Below are 23,556 nucleotides of genomic sequence, written 5' to 3'. Positions count from 1 at the left end.
TTTGCCTATTCTGTGCAGGTGGGCCAATGTGCAGGAAGGTATGTGATGTACCTGGGAGTCACAGCAAGACCAGACTGTGAGGAGGATCCCCTGGCAGCACAGGGCCAGGTGAGGGGCAGGCTAGAAAACAGCAAGAAGGCATGTAATGGTAATTTTCTTGACCTACTTTATTCATCCATATTGCTCTTTGCAAACAGGGTTCCTAGCAACAGTGCTGCAGATGTCTCCTGATGCATCGCGGTGGAGACAACACTAGGTGGTTTTGTGCTGCTGTTCCTCACCCTAAGCAAAGTAACTTGGCAGCTGTTTAACTGGGCTGTTGCCAGAAAGCCTTCCTCTGTCATCCGTGCACTCTCAGTCATTCATGAATTCAGTACAGAAATGTGTAGGAGAACAACTGTGCTACTTTAGAATGTTTACAGTAACCATGTTTGGGATGAAAAAGTAAACAAAATGGTATGCCCCATGATAAAATAAGGGAGGGGAAGAATGCTATATGCTACTTGAGCTGATGTGAGAGTTGTTCTTTGCTTCTGAGCTCATGATCCTGCACTTAGGTACAGATAATGAGTCAGAGCTGAATGCTTCCCATAGACGTAAATTTTCCATAATATGACACACTGCTGGGGTGGTTTTAACAAGGTAAGCACACACAGGAATACATCAGTATCCTTGGGGGAGTAGAACATATCATGTATTTGAGAGTATCTTACTAGTGGAACTTGTCTAGCAAAATATATATAATCCATAAATGCCACTTGAATTTCTTTCTTTCAGATGTTTGCTTTCTAGTTCATTTTATTTTTTCCAGGAACTCCAGGAAAAAATAAAATGTCACTGAACATTTTATCTTTAAGTTCCTGTTGGCCATCATGCTACTGATGTAACCAAACTGATGTCTGTGTTTTATTGGCCATGTGAAATGAATTAATGGCTTCAGTTCAGCCTGTTACAGACTGGAGTGATGTTGAGTCAGGGCACAGTCACCCTCCTCATCCTTAAAGGCAACCTTCAGTATTCGACAGTATCTTAAAACCCTGGTATGTCAGCTGCAGAAAAAACTATGACTCCTGTCTGCTCTTCCATTTTTCTTTGGCCTTTCCCAAAGAATAGGCAGGTATATCTTCTTCCTCTAGCCGAAGACCCAAAGCAGAAGTTATGCTTGTTTTCATCCTGTGGTCTCTGATGGGTCTCTGAAGCAGAAGATGCCCTGAGGGATGTTAATTCTTTAAAGAACTGATCCCAGACCTCTCTTCCATTTATAAACCTCAAAACTGACCCTTGGGATTTCTGTTAAAACTGTACCTTGAAAGACATTAACCTAATGTCTTTTCAATACCACAAATATATTCTGTGTTTCAGTTCTACTGGCTGTAACTGTTACAACCAGTAACTGTTTGGATGCAAAGCATCCCTTCCCATCTGACTTTATCTTCTTTTATTTTTTAAAGAAAGGGGAAAGTATAGGTTTTAATTATTATTTTTTAGCAGAAAAACAGCTTCTTTAATCTGTCTTACTTTCCAGAATTAATGTCTTTCAACAGTACCACTGAGAATACTTTGTTATAAATCATGCGACAATGGGTGCATTTTAGCTGGGCTGAAATAGGTTATGATGCTTTATGCTAGTGTTACAGCTCCATTGTGAGCTGTGCTTTCCTTGTTGTGTATGCAGAGCATGAGAGCCTTTGAATGTCCTGAGATATCTTGCTCTTCCTTTTTAGATGTCTGTGGCAGAAATGTGATTGATTTGAGGATGCGAAGGATAGCAAGGTGATGAAAAATTACCTGAAGTTTGTGTTCAGCTCCAGAGTCTATGAGAAACAAGGTACTCATCATTATTCATAAGAGGCAAGATACTGGATGCTATTTTTCAAGGTTTTAATTGCTGTTGGCATTACAGACGTGTTGCTGGTGGCAGCCATCTTGCTGAAATGTGGTGCTTCTGGGACTAAGTGCAGAATGGAAATCTCATGGAAGGAATTGTCAGCCAGTTTCCAGCCGGGTAGAAAAGTGCAGTCTGCAGTAAGAAGCAAACTTTATCTTTTGTTTCTGGAGATACAGACAGACTGGAGTGTTAAATTTCAGCAAGGTTTCTGTTAGGATGGACTTCTGTTGTGCTGGTGGCTGTTACTGATGGCTGGCAGCCAAGTGGTGTCTCAGAACATGAACTGGGTCTAGGTAGGTCCATGTATAAAATATGAGGAAGTCATAACCCATGTGGCTGTCACAGGTTGTCATCTCAGGGTACGATGCCTTGTGAAGGGATGTTTTCCTGATGCATGTCACTTCAAGCCATGCTACTTTTCTTGATGTCTCTTTCTCACCGTTGATCTTCTTATGAACACTAATTGCTCAGCAGTTTTCCCAGGGTTATTTGTTACCCTGAAAGCGTATCTGAAGGTTGCACTGAAAGTAATGCCTCCTACTTTATTATATAGGTCTGTGACATCAGAGGTGGATGATGGGGAATGTTTATGAACATCCAAGAGTAGATGTGAGCATGGTGAAGAGGTGAAACAGTGAAACACATGGTGAAACAGTGAGTCACCTGCACTGGTGTAAATTTTGATGAGCACAGCAAGCAGTCTCTTGTTCATTGCTTGCAAAAATGTGTAGCCAATGGTAGTGACTGTTGAAAAATAACGTGTTATAGCTGAGAATTTTCTCTATCAAATAGTGTTATTGTGCTCTTTGTATATGTCATGATTTCCATGGAAATAAATTGGAGACATTAGTTTTGGAGTGATCTATATACATAGTAAAAGTTACATAGGGTCAGATATTCTGAGTTAAATGTAGACTTCCCTCATGTTGCTTTCATGACCCTGGGGAGCTGCATAACCAAATGCAGAGTTAGGCATGATTTGCACTCCATCCTCTGCTGAGAGATGCTGCATGGACATATGATTCACTTTGGCTGGATCAGGCAAGTATGAGAGGCAAATGCAGAGTAATAGCTCCACATAAAAGGCCCTGTTGACAGAGAGATGCAGTCCCTGCTGAATCTTTGGGGAAGCACAATTATTTCCAATAAACAATCAGGACAGAGTCATTGAGGGTAGGCAGAGGAGGTAGGAAAATGCTATCAGCTATAGTCATGTTCAATTAGTAGTTGTAAAAGGGACATCTGCTCTGCATATTCTTCGTAGGATCAGCACTGAGAGCACAGCTCATCTATTAACACATCTGACAAGCCAGTTTAACCCACTTTCTCAGCATCTTGCTCAGGAGAATAGGCCATTCTGCTTACTGAAATATTTTTTTCAGCACATTTTTCTACCAGTGCTGAGAAAGTGGTCATATTTCAGACAGGGAGGCCCATTAACATTTTTCAAACAGAGGCAATTCTCTGCCTGATGCATTAACCATGGCCAGTCAGCTCACTCATTGTCCAGTGCGAGATGGCACCTGCTTGTGCTACAGTTATTTAGGAACTCCTGATGGGTAGAAAAAAGAGGCTAATTCATAAAAAAGGTGGTTCAACCAAACATAGTCTATTCTGTTCTTTTAGATAGTCTCTTGCCACATGAACAATTAAGATGACTGCCTTGTACTAAAGTCCTGAATTCTCAACCAGCTGATATTACACAAGCTGGGAAAAAAAAAAGAAGAAAAAAAAAAAGAAAAAAAAAGTTATTAGAGCAGGATTTTTCTCTTTAAATAAATAAGATGAATAAGAAATGAATAAGATGAATAAGAAAGTGTCTGAGCTGTTTGGAAAACTGTAGTTAGGATTTCCAGTAGATGGAGGCTGGAATAGATTAACTAAATGGTTATGTGATATGAAAGCAATGGGAGAATAGAAACTTGATGTGTCATGACAAGAGTAGCAAAAATGCTTTAAGAGAGTGATCATTGCTAACTGCCTTGATGCCTTTGCTTATATTTGGTATCCCTTAGAACTGTTCCAACTAGATCTTTCCTGTTTTGGATCATATGTTCTACAGGGAGGGACTTGTGTTTGGATTTGTTATTTGGAAAGCACCATGCCTAGGACTGGGCAGCCAATAATGAGCAAATAACTAATGTGCTTTGGGAGCCTGTAACAGTAGCTGTATGGAAAAATGGCAAGGCTGCCTGGCTTGCACTGCTGTGCCTCTGCTTGTGTACACAACACGTGGTCTCTGGCTAATGTGACCAATGGTGACTGTGCAGAATTGTACAAAGAGAGCTGAACTGCTAGGAAACAAGCAAGTACTTTAAACAAACAGATCGCAGAGAATCTTGTCCCTCCTGCAGCCATCAGACTCCTTCCCAGCCCCTGAGGCTGATAAGAAATGCTTCTTTGACCCCATTCTCAGTACAGTTTACAACAGCAGATCCTCATGATGCCAAGCCTGCAGATATCCCTGTCTTCCCTGTGTCAGGATCAGTTACTCACTTTCATCGTAAGGACTATAAACGTGCAAACTCTTCCTCTCTTTCAGTATTTTGGGACAGTGGTCTCCCCCGGGCACCTGTTGTGTTTTGTTTCCTTTTCCTCACAGTCAGGAAATCCTGAACCACTACCTTGTGCATCTTGAAGAAGTTTGTTAAGATGAATGTAAGTTCTCAACCGAATATCTCCTGACACAGTTTACCTAACAGGGTGTGTTATGCCTCTTGCTTGCAAAGTTGTCATTTCTTTACTTTTAGCAACATGAGGATGCAAAAACCAAACATATAAACTGGGTTATTTTGCTGCTGTCACCTTTGAAAATTCAAAGGCAGGGGAGGACAGTGATTGCAGTTTCAGCCCAACACTTGGTGCAGGCAGGTATCTTTGCCATACTGATTTATAAGCTGATCTTTCCCATTAGTAAAAGTCTTGCCTTCAAAGTCTTCAAAGCCTTCAAACTGTATTTTACCAAAGGGTTTTCTTTTTTCTTTTTCTTTTTCTTTTTTTTTTTTTTTTTCTTTTTTTGTTCAAAAATAATTCTTCCAGTTTGAGAAATAAAGCGGCACACTCCCAAAATCCCATGCAGCATTAGGTTGGTGTGTATATTGAAAATTTTCCTTTTGCTGAGGGCTGGAAAGCAAAGAATGGAAAAGCTACCTGTCAGTGCTTGATGTGCTTAAAATAAGGCTGACTGCTCAGTACCTAACACTGGGGTGGAGGGGTGAGGAGCATCACTTCAGATGGAAGCAGTCTGTCTGATCTCTTTACTGTCCTGCATCTCCTGCTTCTTGAAGTCCACATGGAAAATTCATATGTAACATATGCTCTGTTCTTAAGATATATTTTTGTTCTATAACATTGCCTGCACTTGCCGTAATCCTGATGGCCTTAATCCCAGTTTAGTTACTTTGGAGAAAGCAATTGATTTGAAGTGGTGATGGGTGCCCTAGTACAGTATGTACTTTCCTGCTGACACGTTTCCAGCTACAATCTGGCCACACATGAGTTTAGTTGTTTTTCACTGGTCTGCTACACAAGTATTGGCTGTGGGCCATTTGCTGCCAGCATACAGTATTAACACTGCAGTTATAGTATAATTTCCCAGAGACCAGCTTTGATAGTTTCCCATCCAATTAACTCAGGCCACCTCTGCTCCTGCTGTCCTTGTACTCTGCTTTTCTTACTTCCTCCTTTGATATCCTTGCCTCACCTGCACCAAAGATATCAGAGATAAAAACAGTGAACTTCCAGGCACCTTGAATGTTCGGTCATTTCAGTATATTAATGACAGTGATTAGGGAAGACTTGTTGAAGTTTTAGAAATTCTTCCTGTTCCCTCTGGGCTTCTTGATGTTTTATCTGAACTTGGACAACTAAAGCTGAGTTTGAACTGTGGCAGTATCTTTAAATAGAAACTTGACTTTGGTATATTGTTTTGCCTTATTACATGCACAAAATAGTGTTTTCTGGCAAATCTCACGCAGTGAAGAACTTGCAGAATGAGACCAAAATTAATTAGTATAAATAATGCAGTGACTGTAAACTGGTTTTACAGAAACAAGAAATCACTGGCAGATTAAGGCTGGGCTCACACAGAATTACTGCAGTCAGGGAATTCAATTCAACAGAGACATTTCCCATGCTGTAAAACCATACGCTTTCTGAAAACATAAATCATAACAAATGAACTGGGGAAGGCACAGCACTGACACACATACAATTACAGAACAAAAGATATCTCTCTTGGTTTTACTTCTTTGATTAAAAAACCTGAAAGGGTAATACTTGTTTATCACCTTGCATAGGGTCACACTGGATCTTTTCATTCAAGGATTTTTCACATATATGTATAGATGTGGCACACTCATGCTTTAGGCACATTAGTGCTTATTGTAAGTACTTAATAGGTATCCATGTAAGGTCAAGGCACTATGAACTCAGTGATGTTCTGACTTGAAAGGCAAACACCTTGTAGGGCAGCCTGAAAAAGTCTGCTCCCATCAGCAGATGAGTCAAAGACTTGGTAGGGGTTTGGAGGTGAATACTGTGACTTCTGATGAAGTCCTGAGGTGTAAGTCTTAAAGCTTTGCTTGGTACAAGTGACAGTGGTTTGTAGTTCAAAGCATGGCTCAAGGCAGCAATTTCATTTTCTCTGAATTTCAACAGAAGAAAAATGTAGTGGCTCACATAGTTGTTCTCAGCTTGCAATGAAAAAGGAGCTCTTGTGCTATAAATATATTTCAAATGCCAAAACAAAGCAGATGTGTTCTTATAAACAATCTTGTATAGGTAAGTAATCTATTCTGTTCATTGTATATTACACCCTCCTGGCTTCACAACTCATGAAGTTAAGCTTAGAATAATAGCTTAAAATGTGAACACCCAGAAGTGGAATAGCAAGTATTTACAGCTCGGCACATCTAATCTATTTATTCATTTAATATTTTCATTTTTAAATTCTGTTAATATAAAATTGCAACTTGCTGCTTCTTCTCTGTTAGCCCAAGAGACAGATTTTAAAGTAATTCAAAATTGAGGGACAACAGAAAAAAATCTGATCATGGCCATGGTGGTGATGACTTGTAAGTAAAACCAATAAATATACCCATGTTACCATCCCTAAATGCCCAGGGACAAAAAATGAGCATCATCCAAGAAGGCAAGATATGCGTTGGCTGAGTTTGCATGGTTGTAGTAGGAAACAGTTACAGCACTGCACAAGTTATATTTATACATCTTGTTTCCTATCAAACCAACCTGTGAAACATTTGACTTACCTCTTTTTTTTGCTATGAATATTTAAATACTTCATTTTTTGAGTGTGTGCAGCTGAAATGTCATGTAACTAGCTGGTTGCATTTGTTAAGTCCACTCGAAGATGATCTCTCTTACAGATGTAAATCTATATATTTAATTTCACAAACAAATAGCCTTGACAGTCAGCCAAGAACACTTAATCACACATGCCTACAGGCTGGCTCCTTGCATGAATGGTTCTCCCTGATGCACCAGTGAAACTGAATTACATTCTGGGAAGAACAACAAACCTTTGATAAGAGAATCCAGAGCATCATTACCTCAGTTGCACTGAATATGCTGAACTCCTGTAAAAGCAAAAGAGTGTGGAGTTCTCTTGAAAGATGTGCTTTCAATTGCGTATTCATTGTGGGTACACTTTTTTTTTTTTTTTCTTTCCCGTCAGGCTTTCTTTCATTATTCTGTATTTAAATATATAAATCTAGTTTGTTTTGGCCAGTATTAATGACTTCATATTTTATCTTTCTTTTGTTAGTAGATTGGAACTTCCTATATGTGCCACAATGGAGACAATCTTCTTTTTCTTTGTGAAATGAGTAACATTAATTCTGTTCATTTTCCTAATTAGTAGAGCTCTCCACAGGAGTGTTATTTTTAAGTCTTGTTACCAGAATTACTCAGGAGAGCTTAGAGGATTAGATTACTGATGTTTAAATTAATTAAAGAGATCTATCTGTGAATTTTCCCATCTGAGTTAAGATTCAAAATCTTTGTTGTTGTTGCTGGGTTTTGTTTTTTGTTGGTTGGTTTGTTTGGGTTTTTTGGTTTTTTTGTTTGTTTGTTTGTTTGTTTGTTTTGGTTTTTTTGGGGTTTATTTTTTTAAATGTTTCCAACAAGAACAAATTTGAAGAAAACCTGATTTAAATGTTGTCTGCTGCACAGGAGATTACATTAACATGTCAGTTAAAAATTGCATGTAGACAATTGCTCATTTATCCCGATGTCCCATATATCTTAGCCTTGGGTAACTAAACATGGACAAGCTGAAATCAGTGCCATCACAGTAACTTGTGTGGGGCAGATCCTAACTCATATATATTTGGTGGTGATAAAAGGCAATGGAAAGTTTGGACATCTGCATATATTTTAAAACATTAATAGATTTACTTGAAGTTGTCTACTGTGGCTGGGTACAGTAGATATCAGTGTTGTTTTGGACTCCAGTTGATGGGAGACTCCTAAGTATGGCAGTGAACCAAGACTCACTGTGGTGTTGTTACTGTGTAAAAAACACTTGAACTTTTTAGGTGTTAACAGAAAATTCACGTTCCAATAAAGATAGCTACATAATTCCCATGGAGGTCAGGATCTGAAAGCAGGCATAAACCCACTGAGCCCTGTTCGCCCCTCTCTTCCCTTCCTTGCTGCTGGCTGTAGTTCAGCCTTGGCTCAGAGCAGCTGTGCTCTGCTTCAGGGCAGAACTAAGGCTATTTGCTGGCAGACTGGGGCTGCAGCACGCCCTTGCCAGCTTAAGTCAGTGTTGGCCAGGCAGTATGACACACAGAGGCTCTTCTCCAGAACACTTGGGGCCGGGCTGAGCTATCTCAGAAGGAATTTAAGCCATGGATGCTGCACGAGGGCAGCCTTCAGCTCTGACACAAACTGCTGTGGACCAGAGCCAGGCTTTGGAGACTGTGACAGACAACTACTGAACTGTAGGAAAAACAAAGTTCTGAGCTTGGAACATAGCTCAGATAAGCTCTCCTCCAAAAGCAGTAATGACTCAAGAGCTCAGTCCTATGCCATGACATTTCATAGCAGTATTTACACTGCTGGGCATGCTAGAGATCAAATGGACATTTAGGCAGGAGCCACTAAGGAGGACGTGACTGTGGGTGGACTATGGATGGGGAAGTACTGATTACAGAATTTTAGGAAAATATTTCCAAGTTTGATCTCACAAAATTTGTATATAGCAAAAATATTCTTCTGAAAAGAATCATCCCTTGATGTAGGTCAAGTCATCTGGAGCTGACATTTGTTCAATTTGTATTAATTTCTGTTCCTTCCCTCTCTCACCTTCCTCCTATTATATATATATATAATAAGCAAAACACTTTGAAAGCATCAGAAGTGTTAAAAACAGTACTTCAGTGAAACTCAAATAGATAGAAGCTACCCACTAAAACTCATTTAATAGAGATCCCGAAGGCTTTCCTAAATGAAACCAATTATGAGCTCTTCCTGAGATAAGGTGATGGACCCCTGGGATGTTTATGTATAAAACATTTTCCATTCATAAGAAACCATTCTACCTGAAGGCATTGTTTGTTTTTTGTTTTGTTTTGTTTTTTTTCCATTTTTTTTTGGGGGGGTATGGGGGTTGGTTGTTTTTTTTTGCATGCTGACTTTTACATCATCATCTTTATTAATCATCATCTTTATTATGTTTGTGAAACACCTTGAAAATAATTCGAGGATGCAAAGTATATTCGGGTGGGATGCTGAACTAAAAATGGAGTGATCCTGTTTTATGCAATCTCACTGCTCCTTTGCAAAGCTATTAGATTTCTGGTTGTGACAGTTTTAATGGTAAGACTTTGCCAGTTTTCAAGTTCAGGTTGTATCCTGCTCTCCTCTGATAAGAAAATCAGAATGGAAAGTGCTTACTTTATACAAAATATTATCTGTAGTTGCCAAAAATAGCCCCTTACAGATGCTTTTGTTCCTTTGCAACTTCTTTCTGAGGCCTGGCACCTCTCATGAATAGGGAAGGCAATTTTAACATACATCTCAACCTTTAATTCCTCAGTGCATCAGTTTTAGTGACAATCATTACAATCAAGTTGACAAGCCTACGAACCTGAGAGGCATTGTCAGAAACTGAAGTGAGCACACCGCCTGAAATCACAGCATTTGTTCCTTGACAGTTCTGGCACGGTGGCAGCCAGATAGGGCTGAAAAGAGAGAGAAGGCACTGTAGTTCCTCCTCGCTGATCTGAAGCCTGCAAACAGAGATCGTTTCAGATATAAATACTTGGAGCAGCCTGGTTGCCTGGGAGGCTGTTGTAAGAGTGAAGCATACCGATCCCTTCTCCGAAGGTTTGTGTTTCATGACCCCATTTTCATGACTGATCGTTTCTAATGTTCATTCTCTGCAAAGATTCTCACTTAGAGAACTCATTTATATTACAAATGAGAGGTTTTTGAGGGGGGCTGAAACTGTATTTTATCTCTTTATCCTTGCAGCTGACAAAAAAAAAAAAAAAAAAAAAGAAAAAAAAAAAAGGTTTAATGCTCGATCTGCTACCAAATTTTTATATTTTACATATATTATGTTATATAAAGCCCATTTGATATACTCACTGTTTCAGGTTATTAACATATTTTACTTCATATCCATAGGTGTTTTTTTTTACAGTGTCTGAAAATTTGCTCAATGTTTTACAAAATGACTACAGGCTTAGCATTAGCTCATAAAATCTGACAGTCTTCACAGGGTTGGTGTTAGGGGCTTTTACTCATCAGTCATGATTTCTGTCATAGCTGTGTGGAAAAATAAAACACATGACAATTAGGGCGGTCCTGAAAATAATCCTCACAAGTCAGTCATACACTGTTTAGAACATTTAATTTTAATTATGAGGTTTGAGTATGTATTACAAAATATATTCCTCAAATCATAAATTGTCCTCCACCTGCATCTTTTAAAATGAAACATTTCATGCAATAAGTTACTGAACATACAGAACTGAGCCGTTTGCCACCCGTGTTAGTGATTAATGTACCTCTATTCGTACTACTTAGCCTGGAATACTACCAAGCCTCTCCAGTGTTTATTTCACAATAATCTCACCACTGAAAAATGCTGATCATGAAAGCTCAGACTTGGAAGCTCTGCATTTCCCCCCACTTTTTTGGTTGTTGTTAGAAACGCAAACTTAGTATGCCAATACTCTGCTGGTCTCCACAGGGACAGTGGGACATGGAGGTGAGGGGCATTTCTAAGATCCCAAACCATTTATGGTATACTAGGTTAGAGCTGACTTGCAGAGTTGGCATAGCGCATTTCCAATCACTGTTCCGTGTATAGAAGAGGATAAGCATTCCTCCAACTGCACTGACATCCACTGGCCCTGATAGTGATGGATGGCACTAATGATTAATAATAAATGGCTATTCTAATTGCTAGAACATAAAAAAAAATAAAAAATCCTTTTGAACAACATTTCTATACCCCAGTCCACTTATTAATAGCTACTCTTATGATTGGAAGATGATTATCTAGTATTCCCAGGCATTATATTTGAAGTTCATTTACTCCCAGGCTGGTAACATAATTATAATAAAACCAGATTTATTGGTTTGCTTCTCCTTCTAGCCCAATTAGGTAAAGTGTGGAATTTTATAGGATATTGAGGACACTGAAGCAGATGCTGAATAATAATGGCTAATCTCTGTTCGTTGTGATATATCCCAGAACAGTTGCAAATGATGGCTGAGCTCAGTTATTATCCTGGATAGCATGAAAATTAAGGATCTCTTCCAAGTACTTCCTCTGCATTATAGACTTACTTTCAGCTTCTACTTAGTCCTTTCCCTCAAGTGACTGAAACTCCATGAATCTCCACAGGTAAGGGCACCTACTCCCCATACTATACTTTCTTACATGGAATTACTCTATCTGGATTATCCCAACACACATTCTAATGGGGTCAAAAAATACATCGGTTTCAAGAGGTAATTAGAAGTGTTGATTCACTTGTGTTGATTATACTGAAATGTAGGTTTTAAAAATATGTTTGATTAAAAAAGTAATAATAATGACGATGAGACTGCAAGCACCTTTGGGGGTATCTATGTAACCATGTTTTTTAATCAACAAAATTTATGTTTCTGAAATATTCCGTCTTCTGTTCAATGGTGCTTTTCTTGTTCCATCATCTTCTGCTTTCACATTCCAAGAAACTGCAATGAATATCATTTGAGGGACTAATCATCACTAGAATCAGTGCCTGGGAAAAAGTCTCATGAATGCCATCATCCGTACTACAAGCAGTAAAGCAGTAAGATAGGGCAACTACAGTGTTGTATTTTGAAGAGTTACACGTTATTCCTGCAGGCTTTTTTGTGCAGCTTCTTGAAGTGTGTTAGATAACTCCAAAAATAGGTATGAGTGTAATTGCCAGGCATCTGTAAAGGAACTGTGTACTAATACCAGAGATATGAAGCTCAACATTTTGAGAAAGCTGAACTGGGAGAATTTCTTTTCCTTCATCCCACATGTAGTCCAGGGGGATGTGAGGGCAGAGCATTTGTCCACGCATGCTGCAATACAGCCATGCCAGCAATCTGCAGCAAAGATGACTGCAGAGTACACAGTCAATGAAAATGGTGCTGTTTTATGAAATGTTTGCAGCCTCTTTCAATAATGTTCCCCTGAAACACAAATGTAGTGTTTATATGCATGTATTTCAATGATAATGAAAATACTGTCGTCATTACTGGGCCCCTTGCTACAAGAAAGACACTGTGGACCTGTAGTGTGTCTGGAGAAGGACAGTGAAACTGTGAGGGGTCTGGAGAACAAGTCTTATGAGAAGTGGCTGAGGGAATTTAGTCTGAAGAAGAGGAGGTTCAAGGGAGGCCTTGTAGCTCTCTACAGTTGCCTGAAATGAGGTTTTGATGAGGTGGGGATCATCCTCTTCTCCCATTTAACTAGCAATAGGACTAGAGGGAATGGCCTCAAGTTGTTCCAGGGGAGATTCAGTTTTATCAGGAAAAATTTCTTCTCTGAAAGAATGATTTGGCACTGGAATGGGCTGCACAGGGAGGTGGTTAAGTCACCAGCCCTGGAGGTGTTCAAGAAACATGTAGATGTGATACTAAGGGACATGGTTAGTGGAGAAGTATTGCTGGTAGGTGGTCAGCTGAACCAGATCTTGGAGATATTTTCCAACCTTGGTGATTCTATGATTCTAGGATTCCAAAGCTACCAGTTGCAGATACTGACATAGACTCCTAGAGCTCTCCTGAAGTCAGTGGAACTAAGACAGCTTTTATCCTATAAAGATTAAGTTCATTCTTTATTACAAAGAGGAGAAAAAAAAATTGTGAAGATGTGCCACCTTCTTTTGTACCAATATGATCCTGTTCTAGACAATTCCACGCCACAGTCCAGCAAAAGAGAACCCAAATACCTCCCCTGTCTGCACCATCTGTCCAACAGCCCTAACCTGCCTGCTTATTTGCAATGTGGAAGAGAGGCCATATAGCCCAGAGCACTTGTTCCTCAGGGCTACTCATCAGCCCTCTGCAGAAGCTGGGTGATCACCCATACTTCACACTGACTCTTAACAAGTGACCGCAGTAAGGACTGTATAGTCTAGACCAATTTCCTGAGTCATCCACTCATTTGAATCAAAGGCTCTAAATTAAAATTGTCACTTGAAGGCTTTTAACACCATGACTCCCACTATACTTCATTCTTAGTTTTGAAAATGTGAAAATGTATTGAATAACTGGCACAGGAATAAAAAGTTAAATATATTTCCAATAAAATGTATAACATGTATGATTTTTCTTGCACGTATATTGCAGCACCTTTCAAACTCCTCTGTTTTGTAATGATTTTAGCTTTAATAAGCACTTCAGAAGATGAATTCTTTGTTGATCCATAATGACAAAAAATGCTTAGTTTGTTACCGAACTACATCTTTCTCAGTCAATGACAATTAAACTAACACTCAGGTGTGAAGTGCTCTTTAACACACCTCAGAACTTTACAAAGGACCCAAGCATGCAGTTCATCATCACACCTCTCCATGTCAGATGACTCATCTTGTGATAATTTAATCATCGCTAGATATTTAAAGATAAATTTCGTGGAATTCTTAATGGCTACTGTGCAATCTTTGAACATTATTTTTACCCATTTGCATGCCAGCCAATATTTTAGCAGAGTTTTTGCTTAATTTGACAAGGAAATTACCTCCAATTAAGGAACTTTTTTTTTTTTTTTTTTTTTTTTTTTTTTTTTTTCCCCTCAAAGGCAAAGCTGTCTTGTGAAATCTGAAATCATGCACATACATTTTTGCTTGTCTTTGAGCCTGGCAACTGTTGACATATTGAATTTTATTAAATTGTCCAAACAAACCATTACTCTTGTACTGGTGGTGGTGTGAGCCAAATAGTAGCCTGAAGCAGAGCTGCTTGGCTCTGTTAAAGCCCTGAACTAATAGGTTCATAATGAAAGCAACAATTCAGACTAAACTGTAAGAAACATGGAAGTGCCTGTGTAGCTCTTCATGGAAGCAAATATGTTGTTTTATTACAGTTCCATCGTGGGAGGTCACATCTTTGCTCACCCTTAAAGCATGGTCAAGATTTGCATGCAAAGACCCTCTATGAAAATTCTCAGCACATTTAACCCTCTATGAAAATTCTCAGCACATTTAAGAAGTGCTTCTCAAGCCCTTCTTACTCATGAATGTAAAGGACCAGGAAAATGAATAGAGTGGAAATCACTCCTTGACATTAGGGTGAAGACATTACTTCAGTTTTGTTTTGAAGACTTAAATGAAAGACAATTGTACAAGTCTGCACCAGTCTTCGGCTTCACAGTGAATGCTATTCCAAAATACAGTGCAATTTTGCATGCCCGATGGGGAATGGTGGTACATTGCTTCAAAAATCTACTTCTTTGTAGATCTGATTTAAATATATGACTTGCCTCGGTGATGACTAACAAGAGTTTAAAATTCAGTTCTCTTTTTCCTTCCGTACAAAGTTCTAGATTAATTACAATATTTCTTTTTGCTGTTTTTTACTGAATCATATTATTCCCAAGTCAGTGATCTTCTCAACACATGCACACTATGATCTTGCCATTCAAATAACTGGATTTTAATCACTCAGTTCCCTCAAATTCAGTTTTAAAATCAATTTCATACTGTCTCTATGTGATCTAGAGAATTGTAGTATTTTTCCTCAGATGGAAGATTGAACTGCAACTGATTCTCCAAGCTCCCTTGCTGGCTCTCCTTGACTTTTGAAGCTGATCTGTCCTCTGTTTTAGACAAATAATGCTATTTCAGAAATGTCTCATTAATATAAACAATAACAGTATTGATGTTTTTTCTCCTGATGCTGTAGCAGCCATATATAAGATCTGTTGTTACTGTGATCATACTGAGTTACTGTAAGCACAAAGAATGCATCATCACTGGGCAATAATTTTGCCAGACCATGGCTGTGACTTTGCCCTCTGAGGACTGTCTGTAAGCAGATAATACTGTTGAACTAGACAGAAGGATTTACAATGAGCCTCTTTTTAATTATCATGTGTAACTCTAGGGAGCTTTTCAACAAAATTCTCTTTGAGTAATTTTAGTATGTTTCTAAAAGACTTAAAGTGATATAGGTCCAGAAGCAGAATAATATGTGTTGCTATTTTTAAATGCTGGTATAAAACCCCAGCTGCGCAGCTTTGTCTGCATTCGTATTTTATTAATCAGTCCATTTTAACATCCTCACTTTTCTCTCTCCCTTTCTCATTCTCTTCCTCTTAAGTCCCCGCTCAGCTTCTTCCCAGAGACCATTTTAAAATTAATTCAGATGATTTTAGACGATCATTTCTCCTATGACTATCATTACAAGACTATCCTCTTGGTGAACCAGTACTGGAGGCAGTAATTATTTGGAGACCTTGTCTCATTGCTTCCTCCAAGCTAACAATAGTCACGCCAAATCCTGTTTACTTATTTATAATTTAAACGAATTTAAATGAATATATCACAAGATAATTGATTTTTGTAATATATATTAAAACAGAGAAGTACTAAGCTCCAGCTGTTATTTCAGAGAGGGAGATGACATAGATCATTGGTACCTTTAGTAACGAACTTTTCAACTGAGAAAATGATGCATCTGTGATGTATTTGCTTTGGCCTGTTGGGCAACTGAGGCAATTAATCTCCTGTGATCAGTGGCCAGCTCTAACAGGTTTAGATATTCCACTGAGCCTGAAAGTGTTCCTGGCAGACCACCAGTTTTAAGTGGGTCTAACATTGGTTTAGGTTAAACACTTTGGATGACAGTCATTAGTTCCATTCAGCGCAACGGTTAATGAGACATCTAGCCATAATTTGTGCACTCAACTAGTTAAACAAGAGCAAAAAGTCTGATTTTATTGACAGACAAAAAGGAAGCAATTACATTTCAAATGTTTCTGCTTACTCGATTCTCTTTCTTCTTTTGTTTTCTTTTACAGTTGTCTTGTGGATCACTATCTATAGATTGAGAGCCAGTAACATCAGTGTTGGCAATTAGCCTGAGATCGGTAACAAAAAATCACTTTCTGAGCTTCCTTAGGGATAAAGTCATGCTTGTCTCCCTTCCTAAAGGCATGGTGACAGTGTTCATACTTCTCATTTTCCCAGGACCTCTGGTGTGTTCATGGTGCTTCTCCACCCAGCCTGTACTGACAAAGCTTAATTCAATGAGAGATTCCCATTAGACTTTCTTTAGTGGAATGCTCCTAAACTGGAGGATGTTGAAGAATATTTATGATACTATGTTGAATCTCTGACAGCTTTTCCTCAGAGTATAGTTTACAAGTGAGGAAAAATGCATGTCTTCTTAGTGTTTCAGTCATCTTTCTTGAAATCCAGCACTGAAGAACAGTAGTACTAAGGAATAGCCGACAGCTGATATCTAACGTGAAATGAGGGAAATCTTAACATGTAGGATATACATATGGTACTACCAGGTCATTTCCTCAGTCATACCTGTTACTGCACCATAACATATACACCCATTCTACTATTACTTAATTTTGAATAAATATAAAATAATTTCTATTCCAGTGTTTAACTACCCTTTCTGTAAAGAAGTGCTTCCTAATGTCCAATCTAAACTTACCTTGGTGCCATTTCCCCTTGTCCTGTCACTTGTCACCAGTGAGAAAAGACTTGCCCTGCAAGTTGTTGTACACAACTTAAGAAATATCTTCATTGTCCTCTTGAACAGTGTCTCAGATGTTCAAGCCTAGAATGAAAACCTTACATGCTGCTGTTAGTTGTATCTGAATTACTTTTTCCTTACATCTTTTTTTCTTCTATTTCAGGAAAATAATAAATGCACCAAAGTTTCCCATTTGCTGCCTAGATGTCCTACAAATAGATTGCGAGACACTGCTGGTTGCTCCTTGTATGTCCCATCATAACCAATGATTCTTAGTGCTATATTTTTTTTCCATCTAGCTATTAAAAATGGCAGGCAGAATTATGCCACAGAGGATTTGTTTGGGAAACCTCATTCACAGTCTGCACATATACTCCAGGAGACAAGCCCATTTCTTAAATAAATCAGTAGTTTAGAAGGAACCTGTGATAAATCTCAACCATGAAAAATATTTTGATGAGCTGAGGCTAATAATGCATCCTTGCCTCTTCTGCTCCAGCAGAAAAAGGCAGCCACAATCTTGTGACAGTGAGCATTAGATGAAGCTATACTTACTGTGCTGCTGCATGTTGCCAGGTGTAAACATTTTGGAACATTACAAACCATCACTCATTTTGATAATGGATAATTTGCAGTGCTGCACTATTAATTACACTTATAAGTGATTAATACAACATTCTCATTTTGTAAGTATGCAGTTGAAAGGCAATAAGTTGAGGAGATGTGTGTCTCTACTGGTGTGATAAGTATTTACGTGCTTTCTGTCCTATTTCACCAATATGAGTTGGCTTTTTTTCAGTCCTTTCTGTGACTATCTGGGTAAGAGGTTTAAAGCAAGTTACCACCAGCTATGTTAGTCTACATACAGGATCAGCTGCTTTCCGTGTATTCAGTTTTCCATATGGGGCTACAGTAGAACACCACAGCGCCTTTATGAATGCTTTGCCAGACAAGGTGTTAGATATCTGATTTCTCACTCAGGGATGCTGAGCACACTCTCATGCTATGAAAATGAACCACATCTCAGCAATCCCTGTTGCTTTGAACAGGGCTTCTTCACATTGTCTAGCTGTCCTGTCAGTGTAGGCAGGGAGGTAATGCAGATGGCGGAAGTCGTAGGCCAGCTCTCTGCTACTAAAGGCAGACACATCTGAAGCATTCTTCCCAAGCTTGCAAAAGCAAAGTCCTTCAAGCAAAAGGCCATATTTTGTGTTTCTTTTTTCTTTTCTTTTTTTCCTTAAATTTTTGTCAGGTATTACTTTGTTTTTGAATTCTCCATGGGTCTATTTGTTCCTGACCAGTGGTTTTGGAGACTGCTTGGCATTTGTGACTCACAATGTGAACGCCTGCTTTTTTGCATTCCCAGGGGCACTGGGAAAATTGGAGCTGTTATATACAAGCTCTGTACTTCCCCACAATTTAGGGCCAAGAGAGATTATTATATTGTCTAGTCTGATGTTCTGTGTGCCAGTGGCTATTAGATGCTGTAGATATACCTGGAGGCTGAGACAGTTACTTTCATTAGCGCATGGTGTTTTATTCCTTGAGAAGCCGAACTGCTGTGTGTCTGAAGCAGTATCTGAGACTCTTGCAATTCTTGAGAACCGATTAGTCCTTATATGCCCAGATAATCACAGTCTCTGCAAAAATCCACCATCCTTGCCAATTTGAGCTAGAAAATTCTCTACTCCTCTTGGACTTGACTAAATTCAGACCTGGGCATCAGATGTCTAAGATCATTTTCTGCGTCAATTTACTCTCTTCCTGGCTACAGCAAAATGAATAATCCATGCTTCAAGGGAATGGAAAAACTTCTACTGCAGAATATATCAGGCCAAATATCCTCTGGGAGGAATGGGAAAGGATTCTTCCTCACCTCTGTAGTCAGCCAACTGGAGCCCTTGAGTACAGAATTTGATTATACTCATTACCTTAATGCCAACCTGCAAATGTCTGAGTGGGAAGGGTGTAATTCAAGCCATCTTGTTTCAACCATAATGGAAGAAGTTGCATAGATACAACATTCTAATGGATGTAGGGTTTGAGGGATCACTAGGGAATGTTGCCTGATGTGACCCTCCTTCTCTCCTTGTTTGAAGCTCCCTTGGCCTTTAGTTCTCCCAGAAGCTGAAGTATAGCCAATATTTAAGAGAGAAAGACAGTTTTTAGGACAGTATCAAGCAACGGTGAGTGCACCACCTCCCTTTGTAAGCTCTTACAGAGTTTAATTACCTTTACTGCTAGGAAATTGCATCTGATTTCAAGGTTGATTACATCTAACCTTAAACTTCCAGTCAGTGGATTTAGTTGTGCTTTTGTCAGCAAGAGTGAAAAAGCTCACCGCTGCTTGTTGTCTTTTCCGTGTATCCTCTCAACCTTTCCTTGGGTAAGTGGAACATGCCCAGCTCCTTAAGCCTCCCATCACAAGACATGTACTTGACTTGCAAACTATTTGGATTTTCTCCAATATTTTCTCATCTTCTTTACAGTGCAAGTACCAGAACTCTGCTTGTTATTTTAGGAACATGCAAGTACTGTGCTGGGTCCTTGCCATAGCTTTGCACTGAGATCTTGTGTTAGGAGTGATTATCCAGGGTAATCACTTTTTGTCATTCCTCAAGTCACTGCTTTTTGAGACAGTAACCATTCCTACAAGCTTTTGGTCCCCAGAGGTATTAATTTGCATTTGAATGCATTAAAATAAATTTAGTGTGCAGCCTGCTGGACAGTGATCATTTAGCCAAATCAAATCACTGCAGAAGTAATATATCTTCTTTATTTACTGTGCTAAAATACACTGTGTCATATACAAGCCTTAAAAGCACAGATTTTATCTTGGCCTGTACTGCTGAAAACAATATAAAATTGTACTAGATAAATACTGTTTCTGGCTCTGCTGGGACAGCTCCCCACATTGAACGAAACCTCCCCATTAAAAGGCTACATTTTAAAATTTGTCAGTGAGATGCTTCTTAATCCCCATAATGTGTGAGCTGTTAATTCTGTGTAATGCAAGACTGGAAATCAAAATGTCATGTGGTATTAAGCCAAGTGCCTTGCAGAAATCCAAGTCTGTCCTATCCGTACAACTACTTTTATTTTATATAAATCTCCTAAATAACCAAAAACTCTGCTGGAATGTCTGACGAGACCTAACCCCTACTAACTCAGTTTGATTAGCATGAAATATATCTATTTTCCAGTTCTTTCTCTAATATTTAAGCATCCCAGAAATGCACATTGTTTTGTGAGCAGCCCAAGCACCAATTTCAGGCAGTGGATGGTGCATAGCAGAATACTGTTTTTCACCACTTACATTTTTCTCTAAATCAGAGCTAGGTGGAGTATGAGCTGTACAAGTTGCGCTTATTTACAGCTGCTGTTTCTCTTTCAGAGCTAATGAATTATTGACAGTCTAAGGATTTTGTATTATATAAACCAGAAGCTCTATTCTTTAATACAGAACAGCTCCTCACTATGTAGAAAGGGGAGTGTGTGCAAAGCTGGCAAGATCGTTCAATATGACAGAACTTGTCAAATACAAGAAATCGGGAACTACTGGTACATCTTGAAGAGATTATTTCAGATCCAATCCTCCAATCCTTGTAAGCCCAGCATCAGGAAGCAAGATGGACTCCAGAACAATGCATATTACTACCAGAGGTACCAATGGAAATTACAAGATGAAAAGCATTTGTGGTGGCCCTCCTCAAAGATCACTTCTCTCCATTATTCTTCTTGGGACAAAACCTCAGCATCTACAAATGCAGTGATGGTGCCCATGGGCTGAGAGGAGCACAAAGTCTGATGACATCACTGACCTACGGAGACAGTAGAAGCAGATATAGGAATTTAGGAACACGACTATAGTGTGAACACTGGAGTTGGTGTTGCTTTTAGAATTCTCACAATGCATAATTTCATGCCTTTTGCTGCTGTTATGTCTTGGTGCAGATTATTGCTGTGGGCCCTGTCTTGGGCTCTGTCTGTGTCTTCCTATTGAGCACAGAGTCACGTCAAGGAGAACGTCCCACTGACACACGTATTTGCACTGTCCGCTACAAAAATTTACAATGGCCCATGAACAGAAAAAAATACTCCTTCTAAACTCTTACATACATACGGCTTAAGATAAGGCAATGAAATGATTTAGTTCTTGGATGTATCTACTTTTAGCATATGGATTTCATATGCTGCTGGCTATGAAAAGAATGAACCCTCTAGTAAAAGAAATATTAGTAAATGGATAAGAAGAAGGTCACTCAATTTATTTCAGCACTGGAAGAAGAGTTGGTTTTACACAAGGTTGTGAATATGTGGAAAGCTTTAAGGACTGGTAATACCAGATCATCCTTTGATTTAGCCATTTAAATATTTTGTTAATGTTCATAATTTTTTTAGAGTCTGATCCTGTGAAGTCATATTTGTATGAATAAACCTTATTCACAAACTGTCTCAGTGTATTACGTTGGTTCATTTGCATTGGAAAAAAATAACCATGATGGTAGTACTGGGTTATATATATATATTTTATTTGAGTTTATATTTATAAACTCTGCTCAAAAGTATTTTATGAGGTAAACTTAAGAACCATCTGGCATCACCTGTCATTTCATGCTGCTTAATTTCAATAGCTATGCATAGAAGTCAGCAAGTATTAGCAATTTCTTTCTTATCTGAGGGCAGCCAAATGACCTTCTCCATTAGACTTATATTCCTTCCTAAGAGAGGATTACTCCTTTGACTTCTATTTATCATATGAAATGGACGTGTGAGACAATAAGCCTATGAGAAATCCACTCGTGTGGCTGCTCATGGTGCATGCTCTCGAGAGTGAAGTTTCTTCCGCCTAGAAAAATAGCACATCCTTCCTACAACACACACAGCCAACTGAGGGGGAGCATGACATCAGCTGTATTTCAGTTCTTACAAATCTCTGACATTTTTAACAGCAAGTAGCTGTGCATCACTTTACAGTAATCTTCCTCAGAAAAAAAATTACTTCCTTTTCCTTTACAAAGATATACTAAACACCCATTAATTCCAGCTGAAGTTACAGATGTTTAGCTGCTCTCAGGAGCGACTCTTTGAATACAAACCTGCAAACCAGCTACTCACATGCTGCTGGTCAGAAAACTTGTTTTAAGAACTGCAGAACTGAGATTTCATCAACAAAAATAAATATTTCTGTCCTTGGGGATGTTCTTTTTTCTTAGTGCAAGGAATCATGCACAAGTCAACAGGATAAATAACACCATGGGTAATGTGGCAAGTAAAGTCATGCAAGCTGGGATCCATCTTCCCTTATACTGTTACAATAATTATATAAATGATTCAGTCCACAAAATGCTTCTAGAGATTCAATTTTAAAGGGAATTTACCACAACGGAGAGATGGGAGTTTTATCTAATCAAAGAATTACCTTTTGCTGTTTACCCAAATGAAAAGATCAGCCAATCTTTTTCGTTTAAAAAATACTTTTGCAGCAAGTCACTACAAGGAGTTTTTCAATGCCTCTGATATGAACACTGTACTGTGGCTACGGACTAACAAGTGCATCCACCCTGGGTGTTGTACCCTGTTGTCTGATGCCTATATTCTGAACAGTAATAAGTTGAATTTGAAAATAAATGGCTCCTGCATTACAGATTTGAGGTTCTCAGCAACTATCTAAATGAATGTCATAAAATGAATCTAAGACAGCTTCAGTCAGAGGAATAAAAATCTCAGAGCCTGAGAATCTCATTGTGTCCCATTGAGAAACTCATTGTGTGCCCCTCTGTAAACAATACAGGGCTGGCAGCCTGGTCATGGCTCCTCCTGGTGCTGCCTTTGGGGCAATACCCAACCCATTGTCAGCAGGAATGTGGACTCGTGTGCTGAGCTTTTGGGTTGTTTTTTTTATGTCCTCAAAGCTGAGTTGAGTCAGTCAGAGAATGAGAGGAACACGTAAGAAACTGGCAAAAGTGATTTTATCAACTTCTGTCATATTTGCTATTTTCTCTTATACCAATAAGAATGTAAAATGGTGACCATGTATAAAAATTTTTATGAGCCAATTTGCAAATATTCATAAGAGCAAAGAAGGCAGAGTTTAGTACAATGCAGAGGTCTGGTCCTACATCATCTTGTCGATATGATTCAGACAAATTATTCAGGAGGGTATTTACTTGGTTAGCAGTTCTCAGGATTGAGTCTTAATGATGGAGAATGGCATTTAGCAGCTCATTTATAGTGTATTTTTCCTTCTTATTCTTGAAATAGACCATCTCTCCATGGTCATAACAATTGTCCTTCTGACCCAGCAGTTTCTCTTTAAAATGGCCTACATGAAGATAACATGGGTTTGTTTAGTTAGAGGCAAAAAACACTACTGAGGAAATTCAAGCCAATTCCTTTTCTGCTCTGTATAGCATTTAAGAAGACTTTCACCCTAAAGCAAATAAACCAGATAT

Source organism: Coturnix japonica, chromosome 2 (genome assembly GCF_054131305.1).
Source record: "Coturnix japonica strain WE chromosome 2, WE-NBRP24, whole genome shotgun sequence".
Classification (NCBI taxonomy): Eukaryota; Metazoa; Chordata; class Aves; order Galliformes; family Phasianidae; genus Coturnix; species Coturnix japonica.
The sequence above is the reverse complement of the archived record's forward strand: the minus strand, read 5'-3'. Positions refer to the sequence as shown.